The 17,718-nt window shown below is 34.8% G+C and overlaps 1 protein-coding gene across 2 annotated transcripts in view; it reads left to right on the plus strand.

Annotated features, from left to right (window-relative positions):
* The window catches only part of LOC149792143 (uncharacterized), a 102,482-nt gene that overhangs the window by 67,617 nt on the left and 17,147 nt on the right, over positions 1-17,718 (plus strand). The gene's annotated exons all lie outside the window — the stretch shown is intronic.

Below are 17,718 nucleotides of genomic sequence, written 5' to 3' on the forward strand. Positions count from 1 at the left end.
GTCTGTTGCTTATTGCCAAACAGCAACACTTTATTCCCATACAACAAGAAAGAACAGTGAGCTAATCTACCTCTTAAAATCCATTTATGTAATATTATCATAACCCAATCACCACAAGTTACAATTAAAACCTGTATGAAGAGAGTAATTACAAAATAGATGAAATATTAAGTTCCATAACTGTGTGTCACGTACTACTGTGAAATCACCTAATTCTATACATTATATCCATTCTTAAGTTGTATATACCTTACAATCATAGTTATGAGAACCAAAACTAATGAAAACTTATTACGCGTAAACGAAGAAGGAGCAAATTTGCAGTTGAAGGTAATACAAATACCTGCAAGTGACAAGTGAGAAATCGGAACCACCTTGCTTAAAAACATCGAAAACTTGCATATTCCAATTTTGTTTCTTAATTTGCATGATGACATCATTATCAGATTTGAAGACAGTAAAACCTATCCATATAAAAAATGAATAATGCCTGGTAATGGCAAAACATGTATCTAAAATATAAAAATAACGATAACAGCTTGTTTTTATTACCCTTATTTAAATACAGAGTAATCAAACATTGTTCTTGTTATCTTTCTCGTAAAGAATATTTTCAAAGTATCATATATTTGATTTATATCATTCTTTCTTCTTACCTCTTCATCACATTAAATAGGAAACAAAAGTGAATGGATAAATACAATCTGATCAAAATAAGATCTCCAGATTTACATGATCATCTGACAACGACCGCTTAAGGGTCATGTTCTGGTAACTTTCGTTATTATCATACTTGCTAATGTTATCAACCAACCCGATGAAATATTGTATCTTCGCCTTTGGATACTGAGCAGTGTGGATGAAGAGCATGAATCTGTATCTGACGATTAGATTCTCTTTCGAACTTATGAAAGCTGCATTTCCATTGGGTAATTCAAAGGTGACAGAACATGACCCTTAAGAGGTCGTCGCCAGGTCTTCACCTACAGCGGAGATCTGATTTTAGTCAGATTGCGGATAATAACTTTCCTTGAATGAAAAACCATTAGTGGTCCAACTAATATTGCTGTTGATGTTGTCATTTTATGCATTCGTAATATATCTTGCATACAGTCTACAATATCAAATTGTAATGTTAGAACATCAGGATTAGAATTATAACTTTTCTAATTGAAAGAATGGTTACGCTTTCTAAATAAGACATGTTGAATTATTATATTATATGACGTTGCATCCACAGTTCTTATTCATGCAGTTACTTATGTGACCTCAACTTTAATATAAATTCAAATCATGTGAAGTGTGAATGTATTCCCCAAATTATGGTGGCGCATTAACAGGTACGTAGTGGTCTGTGGTAAAATCAGAGCATTTAATATTCCCAAACTACTAGAAAAATTTAAGACATCTATTGTGGTTGAAATCAAATATGAATATAGGTCTCGGTCGTTTATCGTACAATTTATTTACTTTTTATTTCCCAATTTATTTCCATGGTAGTCTTACTTGTTTTCATTTTCATCAACTGTAGCCATTGTTGTATACATATTTTCATATTTTATTTAGAACCACGTACACTTATATTTTTTGTCAATTGTTAGACGACGGTTAATTGAGTTCAGATATTAGAGCTGCACATAAACAATATGATACAGTCATATGGGGCATTAAACAGTCTTTATTTCCATATGTACAGTGATTGTGATCATTTAAAGTATTGTTGTAGCCTTCTGCAAAATATTTTCTCAAGTTTACTACATAAAACCATGCAACAAATCATGTAAGCAAAACCTCTAACCCTCAATCGCTAATATAATTCAAACACACACTTTAAATTAGATAATACCACAATGAATTTGACATAAACATATCTCGAATTTATGCATATTTCATATGTTTTGCTTTCATTGCATTCCGATTCTTTTCCGTTAAATGTTTGCTAGTTATTTACTTGCATTCATGTTTTAATTCTTCATCTACATGCAAGTGTGGTTTGCTACTATAATGTCATGGTTTTTATTTCATTCTCTTCTGTCTTTCCAACTACAGCTTTCTCCCTTTGAAACCCTCCTTGTTTCTTGTTGTTTTAAATCCGTTTTGGCAGTGAAAAATTTCTTAACACGTCAATGATTTGACGATCCTTTTAACAATAAAGATCACTTTAATAACATATTAAAGCAACATACAAAATGAAAGTCCTGTTACAGAAATAACTGCTGCATCCTATAAGGGATCTGAAACTAAATTCCTCAATACACAATGCATCAGGTAAATGTATAGCTCCTTTATAAGTTGAAGATAATTGGTTGTGGTCATTAAATGGGGCAAAAAGTAAATGCATGGCATGCACTAAACTAGAATCCAACTTTAAAAAAAACAGCATGCTAATCAGATAAACTAAGGATACTGGACAAGCAGCGAAGTATAATACGCAAGATATGGAGGAAACAAAAATGCAATTATTTAAAAGATGAGCCATTACAATCAGAGGACCCTTATAAATCTATGATGAAAAAATACTCTTTAATGGTACAATATTATTAGGTAATGATGTAAGTAACGAATACTTTTTTAAAACTGAAATATTATGGATGAGCAATACTGGAAAGAGGTTATTATATATATGGAAGACAGCTGAAAATTAAGTGGGTTAATGTGCAATTTGTGGATTTAAAGAATGATTCAATAAAGTCAATAAAAAATTGCGACAACACATGTAGACAAAACAAGACAATAATAATGTAAAAGAATTCAAATTGATGGATATTTAAAAGTTTTAGTATATAGCAAATATTAATGTTTAGTCTAAGTTTAACACCGATATTATTAGTTAGAAGTTAAACTAATTGTTTTAAGAAATGTATGCACCACTTGCTCTTGTTTTAGTAGTCATTCGTATGATAGCAGCAGTGATTGATCTAACAGTGGCAATTTATTTTAAAGGCGTGACAGGATGAAATGGATAATAGTGTCGGTGGGGTAGTGGTTTTAATTCACTGGTAAATTAAAAAACGGCATAAATTTTTACAGATTGTTAATCTACAGATTCCATATATTGAAACGATTTAATGCAAAACAATGCAATATTTGTTAACGGCTCTAACCAGTATTGCTGCAAACCAAACGAATGACCTCTTGTAAATTAACAGTAACGTACAGAACAGACGTGCTACAAAGTTTAGGCCGTAGAAAAGCCTTCACCCTCGAGTTGTACCCATAACTGGGTTGATACAACTTGACGATAATGAATAGCGATACATTCCAGAATTGCAATTGAAGAAGTGTTGGATAAGATTCAATTCAGTGACTTTGCTCAATACACAAAGATGATACTAAGACGTTCACACCATCATCTACTCAGGAAACAACATATATTGAAAGAATAAAAAATGGGTACCCATTCCTCGTTCAGCTAAACATTTGAATGTTCGTAGTGACTAAATGCAAACATCCGATGTGAAAGCAAATAAATCAAAAAGATATCGTGTGTGAATGTTATTTGACCATTTTGAACAGAATGGTACAGTTGTTCCTGATACAGAAACAACAATTATGAAAACATAGGAAACGTTTTCGACCAACAGAAACATATACTACCAGTAGGTCAAATAAAACTAAATGCTCAGTTTAGTGATAAGGAGTTCTCTTTACGCTGATAGGTCCATTGTTAAAAGACCTTTAGATCTTACGGAACTACTTAAATAAACTTTAGTGGAATACAAACAGTGGATGGAGCAACATTGTTGGTACGAACAGCGACACAATAATGTTCCACTTATTATCAATCTCTCCGGTAAGGACTGCAATCGTTCATGGATTGAACAAATTTTTCATAAACATAATATTTGCATCGGTATGGTAAATTATTGGAATGTCTTGAAATGTTTCATCATAACCTTTAGACGAGGCAGCTAGACCTACTCTGACAGATTTGAAGAATACCATGAAAATCGACCAAAAAATAAAGAATATGGCATAAATGGCCTGAGGGATGAAAGGAGAAGAAAATAAAGTGTTACAATTCCGTCTGATCGTTGACTTGCTTACAAAGTATGCCTGGGTAGTTCATTGACTTCGAGAACAAATTTAGAGGCAATGCACGCTTGAAAACTGGTCTTGAAATTAAAGGAATGACGATATAATTAGGATAGCAAACATTCACCGAAATTCTGAACCTAGCTTTTCAAAAAGAATAAAAGAAATTCATTTGTATCCTTTGGGAACCCAGAAAAATGAATGCATGTGTCTTGAAACGTTTTCAGGAATTTTAATGTAACGCACGTGGAAATGTTGTACGCAGTCAACCAATCCAAATACACCGACGCGTTACCATTTCTTATCACATTGTCGTTATAAAATCGAGTGTCCTCTAGTAGAAGTGACACTTGGAAAGGAAATAATGGTGATTGCTAGGGACGTTAGGAACGCCATCAACAACACGGATATAATAATGCTAAAATCCAGATATAAGAATCGTATTGGAAAACACAACTCGCACATGACCCGGTTTATTTATCTGAATGGACAAATAATTGGTTCAAGTCACTGGACAAGCGTGCGGACATGATACCTCTCTCTATAATCTTACGCTATAAACGGTGAAGTGCTAAAATTAACTTTAATATGCCCTGGTTACAAATAATCATTAAGGAAAGAAGATCCCGTGTTCAATATCGACATGAGTGTTGATCGAATAAACTTTAAAGTGCAAAGGATATACACTTAGTTTTGATTCTTAGATTGAAGCTTCATTTGGCAATCACTACTCATCTAAATGTAATTGACCATCATGTCCTTAAACACAGATTTAACTCTCCTTATTCAGAGTTCATCTCCTCACGAACTGCAAAAATAATCATTGTCATTGTGGTGTGGAGAACGTTGCCTTTGAAGTCAAATCGGCTTTTTCTGTAGACATTTTTTAATGTATTGTGTCATTGGAACAGAAATTGCAAATTGTACTTGCAACGAGGAGACAAACAGTTGTGAACTACATTACTCATCAGTTCCATTTGACATTTTCGTCAGTGTCCGCCATTGACAATAAGAACAACGGAATATTTGCCGCCAGCGGCAGTAACCACTTTTCAAACCCGAACAGCAGCTTTCTTTCTTTGGAACACCGGAAAAATTATTCACCTTGACCAAGAGTATCTCGAAACCAGAACCACTGAACTCTGAATAATCAATCAATTTTAACATTACCTAGTGACAGTGCTATTAAATTTTTCTCAACAACACATTATGTTGTTTCACAGCCAACTCAGTTTATGCAATCAGATTACGATATTAATTTGAAGTATATTTGCTATAAATCATTCATTATAATAATGACAAAAACAATTACATGTCCCCCCAAATAATTCACTCAAGGCCTCAACATCAACAATGGTTTATATAATGAAATAGCAAAAATAATCTTTTCTGTTATGAATCCAGAAAAGTATCACCAACTAAGATATTAAGATATTATTTCAACATCTCACACTGCTTTATATGTCTTTAGCTCTTACAAGATAGAAAACGTCTCTGCGACTTTTTGGTGGGAAAGCTATTGCTAACCTAACACAGATTGACATAGAGAAGATAAAGAGCATATATATTTATTCAATATTCATTTAGGTTAAAAAGCAAAACAACATGCAATGATTTTTTCCATAATGCTTTGATATTAACATTTCATTTTTAATTTTACATTAGCGCAGCTCCTTATTCGATTATTGTGTTTAGTGAACACAATCCCCTTACTTTGATCGGCAAGATGAAAAATGAAAATCGAAGACTACTAATTTGGAGTTTGTTGTTACATGAATATAAAAGTGACGTCAGGCACGTGAAGTGAAAAGATAATTTAATAGCAGATTCACTTTCCTGTGTATAGAAATGTATTATTTCAAGTATATTTTGTTTAATCCATAAGAGTTCTTCTTATGTTGTAAATAGTGCTTCTCTAGTTCCTGACCCTGATTCAGAAATCAGCGAGAGCTGTAGTAAACAACCTTTTTCTATTTCTCAGAATGAAATTCTTAAAGTGAAATCGAGGCCAGATCTGGATTACGTGACAAATAACATATATAATTTAGGAATTTCCAGAGGATTGACCCACAATCGGGCACCTGCTTTGCGTAGTAGCTAGATTTATTTTTTATGTTTTGAGAAAGATTAGTCATTACTTTAACACTGGAAATGTCCAGGAGTTTTATGTTGTGACCAGTTTTGGGGCTAATTATTTTTGTTTTCTTCCAATTATTTGGATTTCAAGATTGTTTTCCCTGGAAATTCTAGTGCTCTAAATTATTTCTAGGACAAGGACAGTTATCGAAATTTACATGGAATTCAAATACTGGAATATTATTTTCTGTGATTCAACAAAGAACTGTTGATACATCAGTACGGTGCTGACCAGAGCATACGTCACCACCTTCTATTTTGGATTTCACAGTTTGATTAGGATAGTTTATTACCAGGACATTTTTAATTATTTGATTATTCTTGGATTATTTTTGGATTAGATTCGTAAAACCGTAAGTTATATTTCTTACTTTTACCTTGTTTTTCAAAGGAAATAAATTATTTGTTAAATTTTACAATGTTCTTGTCTTGACTCTTTTATTTTTACTGCTTGCAAGAGCCTAAACATGTAACATAATATATATATATATATATATATATATATATATATATATATATATATATATATATATATATATATATATATATATAAACATAGATAACGATCTCGCCAACGCAATATACTAGATGAAATACTTGCTAGAAGACTCAGATTTAGAGAATATTCAAGAAGTCCATTTTAAGTTAAATGCAATACATACAAGAACATAAACAAAGGAACGAATTATCACAATATAATAACGTGGGCCTCTGCGTAAGAAAACATTACCTCTGAAGTGAACATTCAAAATCGACCTTTACTGCTTACGATAGAAACATATTCGTAGCATGAAATTAGATTGCTCAGACTATTAATTCTCTTCAGGCAGTTGAAAGCAAAAGCTCATTGTTCTAACCCGGAACGTCTGATTTGAAGTAATTAATGTAATGTATGTTCAGATGAACGCCATTACTTATGATGTACTGATCAAGTAACTTCGTCACATCGATTTGCTCTGTACGATGTTTGAACAGTGCATGTGTCAATACCAGGTAACACATTCAGTACATCTCAGCACAAATATAGAACGAGGTGTCGTCATTAATTAAATGTAATCGATTAGGCAATCAAAGTTCCGTGAGTTTCAAACCTTTTCCTCAAGAGTCATAATAATATATTTTACATCAAATCATTCGTCTCTGCTTCCGTAAGGATCGGATGGCGTGATATTTTGATAGTATTTTATGTCATTATATGAAGGTATTTTTTATAGATACCCTTTCCGTTTCATTCATTACCATTTTGAAGTTACTTTATTACGTAAACATTTTCTTACTAGATCCTCTCTTCTAAATTCGAAACGATATATAATTTTAGCATTGCATTTTGTTATTCTGCTGAATGCGAATTATTTTCATGCCATATTATATGCTCCAGAGTTAAGTCCACCAAACATTTGATCATATCCACGTATGTACGTCTACTATCTGCTTCTGTCTTTGATTTCATACACTGACTCTCATAGCATATCGATGGATTAATGAAATCTATGTTGATCCGTGTAGTATGATAAAGGGCGGTGATGGTTTCCTTTACAAACTTGTGTCAACGGGTGTAGCGTGATGATAAATCAGCGCAGCAATCATACATATTCACTGCGGACCCACCAGGCTTGCAATTATAATTTCCAACTATTTTTTTATTATCAATGTTTGTAAATCATATCTATGTTTTGGTTATATATCCGTGCAAGAGCTCCGGTTCCGTATCTGCTCAAATATCGTCATAAGGTTTTCATTTCCACCAACATAGTTTTGAATTTTGCTTTACCTCCTCAATGACTATAACCCATTATGGGTCGAATGTGAAACAATGTACTCGACATTAGATGATATTATGAATTATTGCTTGTTTCACTCAAGATTTCTCAGATGTGTGAAATTGAAGCTTTGCCAAGGACAATGACAATTCCGAAACAAAGCAAATTTGAATTTTAAACAGAAGTGCTAAAGTGGAATCTATAATTTAAGTAAAACCATCAATTTCTCCATTTCCCTAAATACCAGATGAAATCTCAGTGATGTTCTCAACTTTCAGGGATTAACCCGCGTAGAATGGAGTACAAGAAGTCAAATAAATTATAGTTTCATTGAGGGGATCGTTACTGTCGTGGTATTGCTCGGGGTTGTATTTGCTTCGACACTTTGCTTTATGGTATTTATTTCGCAACAATACGATGTGTTTCAATCAGTGGCGCCTCAGAGCTAAACAATAACATCTTTAACAACGGAGGAGATAAAGAAAACTTTGAAAAATTTGACGGTAAAGAAAGGTTTTTGCCAAATGTCCAGTTATTCAACAGATTGCATAAGGTATTTCTTTGGCAGGAATGAAAGCCAGCCTCATCATTGTTGTTTAGGATGAGCATGGTGGTTGAGGATTCCAACTGGTGTTCATACTATATCATATGAAGAATTGATTCTGGAATAGCTTTAAATTGACTGCTGTAATTGGAACTGAATCATATTCTACCGTTTTTACAGCAATTCTATTGCAACATATTCTTTACGGGCTGCAGGCTTAAACTATAATTCGTGTTATTTAAATTGCCCATATTTATCGTTCCTCTGCACCGAATGCGCTAATACTAAAATTATTGTCTGATATGGGAAAATAGATTTCTGGTATGAGTGCTTTGGAGCTGACAATAATATTAGAATCACTCATGAAATAACTATGAGGTCATTTTCTAATTTTCTCAAATTTTTCTATGCATTTAAAGGGTCCCAATGTATTTTGTTTTACTGCTAAACAAGATTGTGGTATTTAGAAATTTACGGGTGGCATCGGTTATTCTAGTGCATCTGTCACAATGTTGTTTGCGGAAGATCATAATAAATACAACTGACACAAATGTAACAAGATAAAAGGGTTGGGGTTGGATTAAAACTAAGAACACCTTTGATAGTGACAAAAAATACAATGTTTATCAAATAATGATTTAACGGTTGAAATAACCCATATCCATCTCGTGCGCTTACAATATCCATTTATGCATGTACCTTTTAGTTTGTATTTTCATTTGTTTGAGCTTCGAATGATGACATCACTGGTTTCTTTCGTGATGTCGAAAACATGAATTTCTAGTTTTCCGCTGATGTGAAAAATTACTGTATGCCTTGTGTCTAATTAATAAATGTGACTTCGGTAAAGTAACAGTTTTGGTGCTTGGTTCTTGATCCTTAGTTTGACTATTTCGCAGACTTCAATAGAATTGAAAATATTTTAAAATTTGATTGCATTTTTTATAAATCACAGCAACGACACGACCATATTGTTCAACATGTTTAGCAAGTAGAATTTGCGGAAAATATAAAAGCGAGGACTGTTGCATTGTGGAAGTCCTTTTGATTTTGTTTAATGCAGCTTTTCTGGCGAGTCTAATTTGTTTTCAGGCACTTTAGATAGTTACGCAATGAACAATATTTTATAGGTGTAATTATTATGGAAATCCAATATGATGGGACTTATCTGGTTAATTCCTAACTGCAGAATAAATGCAGATGATTGCGACCACGTAACCCTCCAAAATCAAAGAAACAAAACAAAAAAGAACGAATGATAGTAACAAGATGATAATTATAAAAAAAATATCAAAATATGAATCAAGCATGAAGCAGGCGTAGTTAATATTGAATGTGATTTAGGTGATGTGCAGATCATGCAAGACATATTTGTGGATTCCTTTTTAGTATTTTTATAGACACAAGGTCGAACACCAGCACAACCGCGACACTTTAACATAGCATGATATCTATTGACACCTATTCTACAAAACCGATAGCCACTGTAACATCAAAAAGTAAGTACAATAAATAATGTTAGATATGTTTTGTACCACCCATGAATTCTAATTTAATTATACACAGGATTGATCGATATGAAATTATGTATATTTTTTGATGGAAAAGTGTACAGAGTTGCGACACTAATTTCAAATTTCTTTAGTCTGTTCAACTCAGCATATCGTTGCATTATTAAGCCAAGAAAGGTTAGGATTATGACCCAGGGCGATATTCCCTTAATGTCCAGGTTTAAACTTATTACTAATGTTAAACCATTTTCGAAATTAATTGTCTGTTTAACTGTTTAATTTAAAGAATAGTTAGAAATCATAAGGCACAAATTAGTGGTCATTTGTAATATAAAAGACAACATCCTTATGTTGAAACATTCCGAGATATGGACCTGCATATTTCTTACCATCGATATATCCTTAAAACCAACAAATAAATACATTTTTAACACAGTTATTTGAAGCCAATCTATAGACAGAAATTCTGCGTGAGAAACTAAACTCGGCATATGCACCAAAGTTAGAGGTTTAACTTTTAATGAAGGACTTGTATTCTGGTGTTTAGACTTTAGATCTTGGTAATTGTATTCCCATTCTGATGTTATAGTTTGTCTTAACACAGTTACACACACAAACCTTACCTATGTGATGCAACAAAGATAGTCGCTTAATTAATACAGTTTATATATTTTTGACAAGGAGATATTTATTCGTATCCAATTTTATTTATAGTAATACCCTTTTACCCTAATTAAATAATTAGTAATGATAAAATTCTGATGGTCTTAATATGCCTTCTCATCGGTTCCTTTGTCCTTCTCAATTACATTAAATAACATCATATTTTTTTAAAACAATTACTTCGACATTTGATCGGTGTAATTTATTCCACAAATTGCTGGACCCCATTTGGCACAAACTCTTGTGGTTCCCTGAAGACCCAATGTTTCATCAATCAGTTAATTTATCGATATATCCATCCACATGACAGGGCAGTCATTCAATTAGTCAATCAATCAATTGACAACTCTTTAAATTAAACGAACTATTCGTGCACATGCGTATGCTTTAATGTATGTTGAATGTGTATGCATGCATTAATGTTTCGAAATATGCAATATGCTGTTTATATGTATATATACCTATGCATGCTTTTGTGAATGTAGTCTCCCTTCCTGAATATATGGTTCTCCATTGGTCAGCCATATATATATATACATACATATATATATACATATATATATACATATATATATATATATACATATATATATACATATACATATATATATATATATATATATATATATATACATATATATATACATATATATATATATATATATATATATATATATATATATATATATATATATATATATATATATATATATATATATATATATATATATATATATATATATATATATATATATATATATATATATATATATGGATATATATATATAGTCTTATGTTACGTGTTTAGGCTCCAATAAACAGTAACAAAGAAAAAGTGAAAGCAAACAGCTTTATAAAATTTAACAAATAATTTATTTCCTTGGAAGAAAATAAAGATGTAAAATTGAAAAGGTAAGAACTTACAGTTTTAAGAATCAAAAAAGAAAAAAAATCCAGTACTAATACACGAATTAAATTTTATAAGTCCTAGTAATTAAAGCTTTTGGCTCTTTTTCAAAGACAAACACAAAACATGGACAAGACAAACATCAGCAGGGAAAGTGAATTCCACAAAGTATTTCGCTTAACAGAGCTTTCTATCGAAGACATTTTAGATAGAGATTATTTTTCACAAAATAAACCCTTCTAGTCAGAAAAACATGACAAAATAGGCTTTCTCTGCTGACTTGAAGTGTTATCTCATGAAAATATCTACCTATACAACTATATCTGTTAGCACAGGGGTATCTCGCGAAAACACTCGGTGGCGTCGTCACTTTCTCTGCTGCTGAAATGCTAGCATTTCAACACTAGTGTTTCTGTGAAAGTCCTTGGCAGAGCTTGCCTGCAGTCGCCGTTTCTGCTGCTGTGAATTAAAAATTTAAGTTAACAATAATGGCCAACATTGGAGAAGCACATTCTGCTAGACTAGCTCGAGAGCGACTAGAAGCAATAAAAAAATTTCTTCCTGTACGAGATAGTGTAAGACAAAAATTACAAGCGCGGCAGCAAGCACAGGTTGAATTTGCAACAGGTGCAGAAGAATTATTTAAATCCGTTACACCAGCTACTAAAAAAGTTGCGGAGATCACAGAAAGAGCTTTATTGGGAGATGAAAAGGGTATTCTTCCAGTGCTAAAACAAACCGCTGAGCAGACTGAAAAAATTGCCAGAAGAACCAAACAAACAAAAAAGATTTTACAAAAACTTCCAACTGATATAGTTGCAGCTCAACCTCCACCCACCGCTGAAGAAGGCACTGAAGTCGCCGAAGCTGCTGCACCCAAAGCAGCAAAGGAAATTATTGAACTGACTGCAAAATTTGATCCGGGTTTTATTAAAGCCCTTAAAAACACACCAGAAGAAAAATTACCTGAATTGATATTAGATGGTTTATATAACAAAGATAAAATTTTAAACAAGAAATATAAGTCCACGACTGATACCAATTTTGTTAAATGGGCGTATCGTGTATACTACGGCAAGAAAACGGTTAAATATAAAGATTCAAAATACCCAACCCTTGTAAACACAATGCAAAACTTCGCAAAAGTAGACGAGGGCTTCCACCTCCCTATTCACCGCCATTGGAGGAGCGTCCAGATGAGAAAGATGATGATGTTCTCTATTCACTATTTGGTTCCAGTGCAACTGGCAGTGGTTTGGGAGGTGATTTTATTCCCTGCCCTAACAATATTATCAATGACGTATCGCGGTTAAAAGTTCTCTTAGGAGGAAGGCGTGCCGGAAATAACTCACCAGAAATAATTAATGAAGCAGCTGATATATGTCAGCGATTATTTCGCGGCGGCATCATGGATGCTCACATCTACCGAGAACTTATTGATGAACTCGTGGACAGCGACTAGTTAAATAAATAACTAATTAAATAAAATGATCGTACACAATTCTCATCGTAGACCAGTCATGGTCAGGGTGGTAACTTCACGAGTACCCGTATATAGGATGACTTATGGAAACGGACTTGGTGATGTTGTTCGAGGTTTATTTGCGAGGATGGCACCTAAAGCAATACCGATCGCAAAACAATTATCGATGAAAGCTATTGATGTTATTAAAGATAAAGCTACTGGCGCTGTTGGTAGCGCTGCCAGTAAAGCATTCCTGGCAATCAAAGACAGACTAGCACGATTAATGCGCAGAACCAAAGGGGGTCCACCACCAGTAAAATTACCAGCCACCGCAGATATGCCCGCGGATGTTAGTAAAGTAATAAATGAAGCCGCAAATCAAAAACTAACAGCGCTAATAAATCAAGGGACTGAACAAATAAACACAAGTTTGATGGCGGGAAGTGGTCATCGTTTTATACGATAACTTTTATAATAAAATGTTTAAACGGGAATCCGACCCAGCATTCGACATAGACGAACCGGTCCTTAAAATGAATCAGTGCGTGATTATAAGTATTACTCTTATGACGCACGAGAGCCAAATAAACGAGGACGAATTGAATTGCAGGTTCAAGATACAAGTAAACATTTCCTACCCGCTGAAGCGTATGTTGAAGTAGAAGGTGAAATTAAAAAAATTAGATAACACAGACTACGGGGATGCGTTTAAAATCGGTTTTGTCAATAACGGAATTATGGCCTTGTTTAGTAGCGCCATATATATGATTGATGGAAAAAATATTGAATCGATTCAGAATGATGTTGATGTTGCTACAACAATAATTGGTCTAGCGAGATATTCTGATGATTATACAAGATCAGCTGGTCCATCAATGATGTTTGCCAAGGACACTTCTAATCATCCTAACAGTGATCAGTACAATATTAGACGACCAAGTAATAGTGCCAATAGCGCTGACGCTGATGTGTGGCCTGTGGTTCATGGTGCTAATGCAAATTTTAATTTAGGTTTTCATACGCGTAAATTAATGTTGAGCGGAGATAGTAGAAAATTTTCTTGTGCGATTCCGCTGTCGCATATCTTTGGATTTGGCCGAGATGTCAGAAAGGTAATTTTCGGAGCAAAACATACAGTCGTGCTTATTAGAAAAAATGACGATAATGATGCTTTATGGCTAGAAGCTGGTGGTGGTGCTGGTGATCCTGGTAAAGTATTAATAACAAAACTATCACTGTGGATGCCGGTAATGACTCCGGCAATTACTGAAGAACAACGACTGCTTTCTTTTATGGATCAAGGTGGTAAATTGTTGTTATCGTGGCTTACAACAACCACAGATAGTATTCAAAGTACCATCAATGGTTTATTTACATGGCATATAGCATCACAGCAGGGGGTTTCCCCACCGCGACATATTTTTATTGCTCTTCAAAATACTGCACGAATAAACTCACAAACACATTCGCATATGATATTTGATCAACTTGGTATTACTGACGTTTCTCTGAGAATAAAAGGACATCAAGAACCGTCTGAGAACATACTGTTGCATTTTGGTAATAATCATGTTGCACGTTCATATCAACGATTGACAAAATATCTAGCGCGTGATCTAAATATCGATACTGGCTTGCAAATATCACAATTGGATTTTATATCTCATTATCCAGTCTATTACTTCTCGTTAGAGCATCTTGATTTAACCAGACAGTCTGTCGTTGATATACACTTTCGGGCTACCGTGAATAGAGACGTAGGAGCTATAGCTAATTACAGAGCAATCGCGGTCATACTTTCCGATAAAGCAATGTTGCTTGAAGGTGCTGGCGGCCGAATGATATTCGCTGATGCACCAGTGGAAAACAAGTAGGATTGCTAAAAGTAATGCAATTAGATCAATCACAAGGTTATAAGAAATGTCATACAGTCACGTTAATGTCACTCTGACTCCTGGTCAGGCTAAGAAATTACAATCGAAAAACGCGAGCACATATGGGACAACGATAACACTAAAAATGATCAGATTACTGGCGGTCCAAACAAGTTATCGTTGACTAAAACCCAACTAAAACATTTCAGTAAAGCAAAACAAGCAGCAACTGGAGTTCGACTTGATTTCGCTCCAGCCGCGGTCAAAGATATGGTTAAAACCGGTGGTATATTTCCACTTCTTGCCGCGATAGCAGCGTTGATAGCTGATGCTGCCCCTGCAGTCGCTAAAGCCGCTGCGTTAGGAGCAGTTGGAACCGCTGCTGAAATGGCACTAAAGAAAGCCACAGGAAAAGGATACAAACAAAAAGGGACGAGGGCAAAGACTCCCAGGAACTCCGCCATCATGGTACCCAAAACGGTTCTAAGTGTTTTAAGAACACAAAGTGTTTTCACACCGATGTCAAATTTTGATTTGCTCGATGCGGTTAAACAATTAAATATAAAAAATTTCAGAGGCGTCTTTATGCGAGATCAATTGCCACAACAACCGAATAATCCAGAAACCCGAATTATTAATCTTGATAACAGCGATGGTCCAGGAACTCACTGTGATGCTTACGCGATCGATCCACGTGGAATTATCTATTTTGATTCGTATGGGTTAGCACCACCAGTTGAATTTCTCCAATATACAAAAAACATCCCCCTGTCAAAGACAGGGACAAAGTCAGGGTCAACGACAAAGGTTTGGTATTCAACGTTACCAACACAAACACTGACCGATCCTCCGATATGTGGCCGTGAAGTATCAAATGTTCTTGATGCGATCTCGAAATCAAAGATTTCTCCTCAAAAGATCGTGCACGAGTATACTATGGGTCTATTTAAACAGTTTCTATCAAATAATGGTTGATATTTACGGAAGATCTCTTCTCGAAACAAAGACAAAAAAAACGCGCCGATGTGGATTTATCAAAATATGCGACCAAAGATGAAATCGATAATCTTGTAACGTTAACCGGGATAGACCCAGATGAGGTTGTTATTTTTCAGGACCGGCACGGAAAACTAAAAACCAGTGATATTAAATGGCATGAAATAATTCGTAGGGTTATTGGAGCCACTCCGGGTAACATCCCTGTGTTCACTGACAGCGGAAAAATCAGAGATTCGCTGATATCAATCAAGGCACTTCGAGATGACACACAAAAAGCTGCAGGGGAACGTGTAGCGAAGACCGGTGATACGATGACAGGTGAACTCAATCTCGGCAACAACAAAATAACCGCGTTAGCGATTAATACCTCGCCGGAAGATGCCGCAAACAAACAATATGTAGACACCATTGACGGTAAACTAACCACGTTGCGGGCAGAGTATGATGTTCATGTAAACGCGTTTACAAGACTTCGAAGAAACTTTCAAAAAACCGATGATGCCACGGAGAAGTTCTTTGGAACTCCTCCCGTCATCGACATAAAACTTTCTGATATCAAGACCAACACTGACACTATCAAACAAACACAGCCGGATATCGTAAGTGGAATTACTGAGATCGTTAACAAAACCAGTTTGATTAAAGTCCCCACTGGAGTTACTCCCGGGCATATCACCAACATAGTATACACGGTATCATCGGGATTCGCAACATGGTCCAAACAAGATAATACTATCAAATATACAGCAACAGCCACAGGCGTGTATAGACTGTGTTCAGTGCCGCTAAATTTGAAATCTTCACAACATTTCCCTGGAGACAGTCCACTGATAAGTATTCCGGAGTTATGACTATCATATTAAACAAGGAAACCGAAGAAACATTTATGCTGGAATCCGCCGAGAAGAAATTAACCACATCTTACTGGTGGTGTATGGAATTTGTAGCTGAAACGCCTCAATTGGTTACCGCGTAAAATAATAAAATGGCATCAACGACAACTCTAATGACAGAGTCATTAAATGCGCAGCAATATAGATATGATCAAGTACGCGAATGGCATTCAGAGTTAAAAACCACCATTGACAAATGCACAACAAAGATTAAAAAATACAAGCGGCGTGTAACCATGTTAGACACAATAGTGTATTCGGTATCCGCGGTCGTTACCTCTACTGGGGTGCTATTATCAGCGTTAACTCCGGTGACAACTGCAATTACAACTGCAGTTGTGATTACAATCACAATTTGAACATCAACAACAATTGCAGGAGTTGCTAATATGATTGCGAAAAAAAATATCCTCGTGTGCGCTAACAAAATTGCACGAATATGAAAAGTTGAACAGCGCGGCCACAAGCACATACTCGAAATTGTCGTCGTTGATATCATCCAGCCTTGACGATACAACAATATCAGATTTCGAATTCGCGCAGATGGCAGCCGCGTACAACGATTACACAAAGAACTTCGATTTGAAACGACAGCAGATAAATAATGACAGAATTACCTCAGCAGATAGTCGCAAATACAAGCCCGGCGCGAACATCTTTGTTAACAGTAACCTCAACTAAGCCAGAATTCAGTATTAATTTTCCAACTGCGATTCCAGTAAGCGAAATCGCGTTAGCACAATTACGAGTATATCACAGTTGGCCCAATATCAGATAAAAATCGTTTGGTGGATTGCCAGCAAATAATTCGTTTGTGTTTGCATATAAAAATAAACCCGATGGCACGCCAGACTGGAATGTTATTGGGTTACCAACCGAGTCTTATCAAATAGAAGAAATCAACGAGGAATTACAACGTTGAATAAAAAGA

This window comes from Sinohyriopsis cumingii, chromosome 9, assembly GCF_028554795.1.
Source record: "Sinohyriopsis cumingii isolate HCF-2022 chromosome 9, ASM2855479v2, whole genome shotgun sequence".
Taxonomy (NCBI): domain Eukaryota; kingdom Metazoa; phylum Mollusca; class Bivalvia; order Unionida; family Unionidae; genus Sinohyriopsis; species Sinohyriopsis cumingii.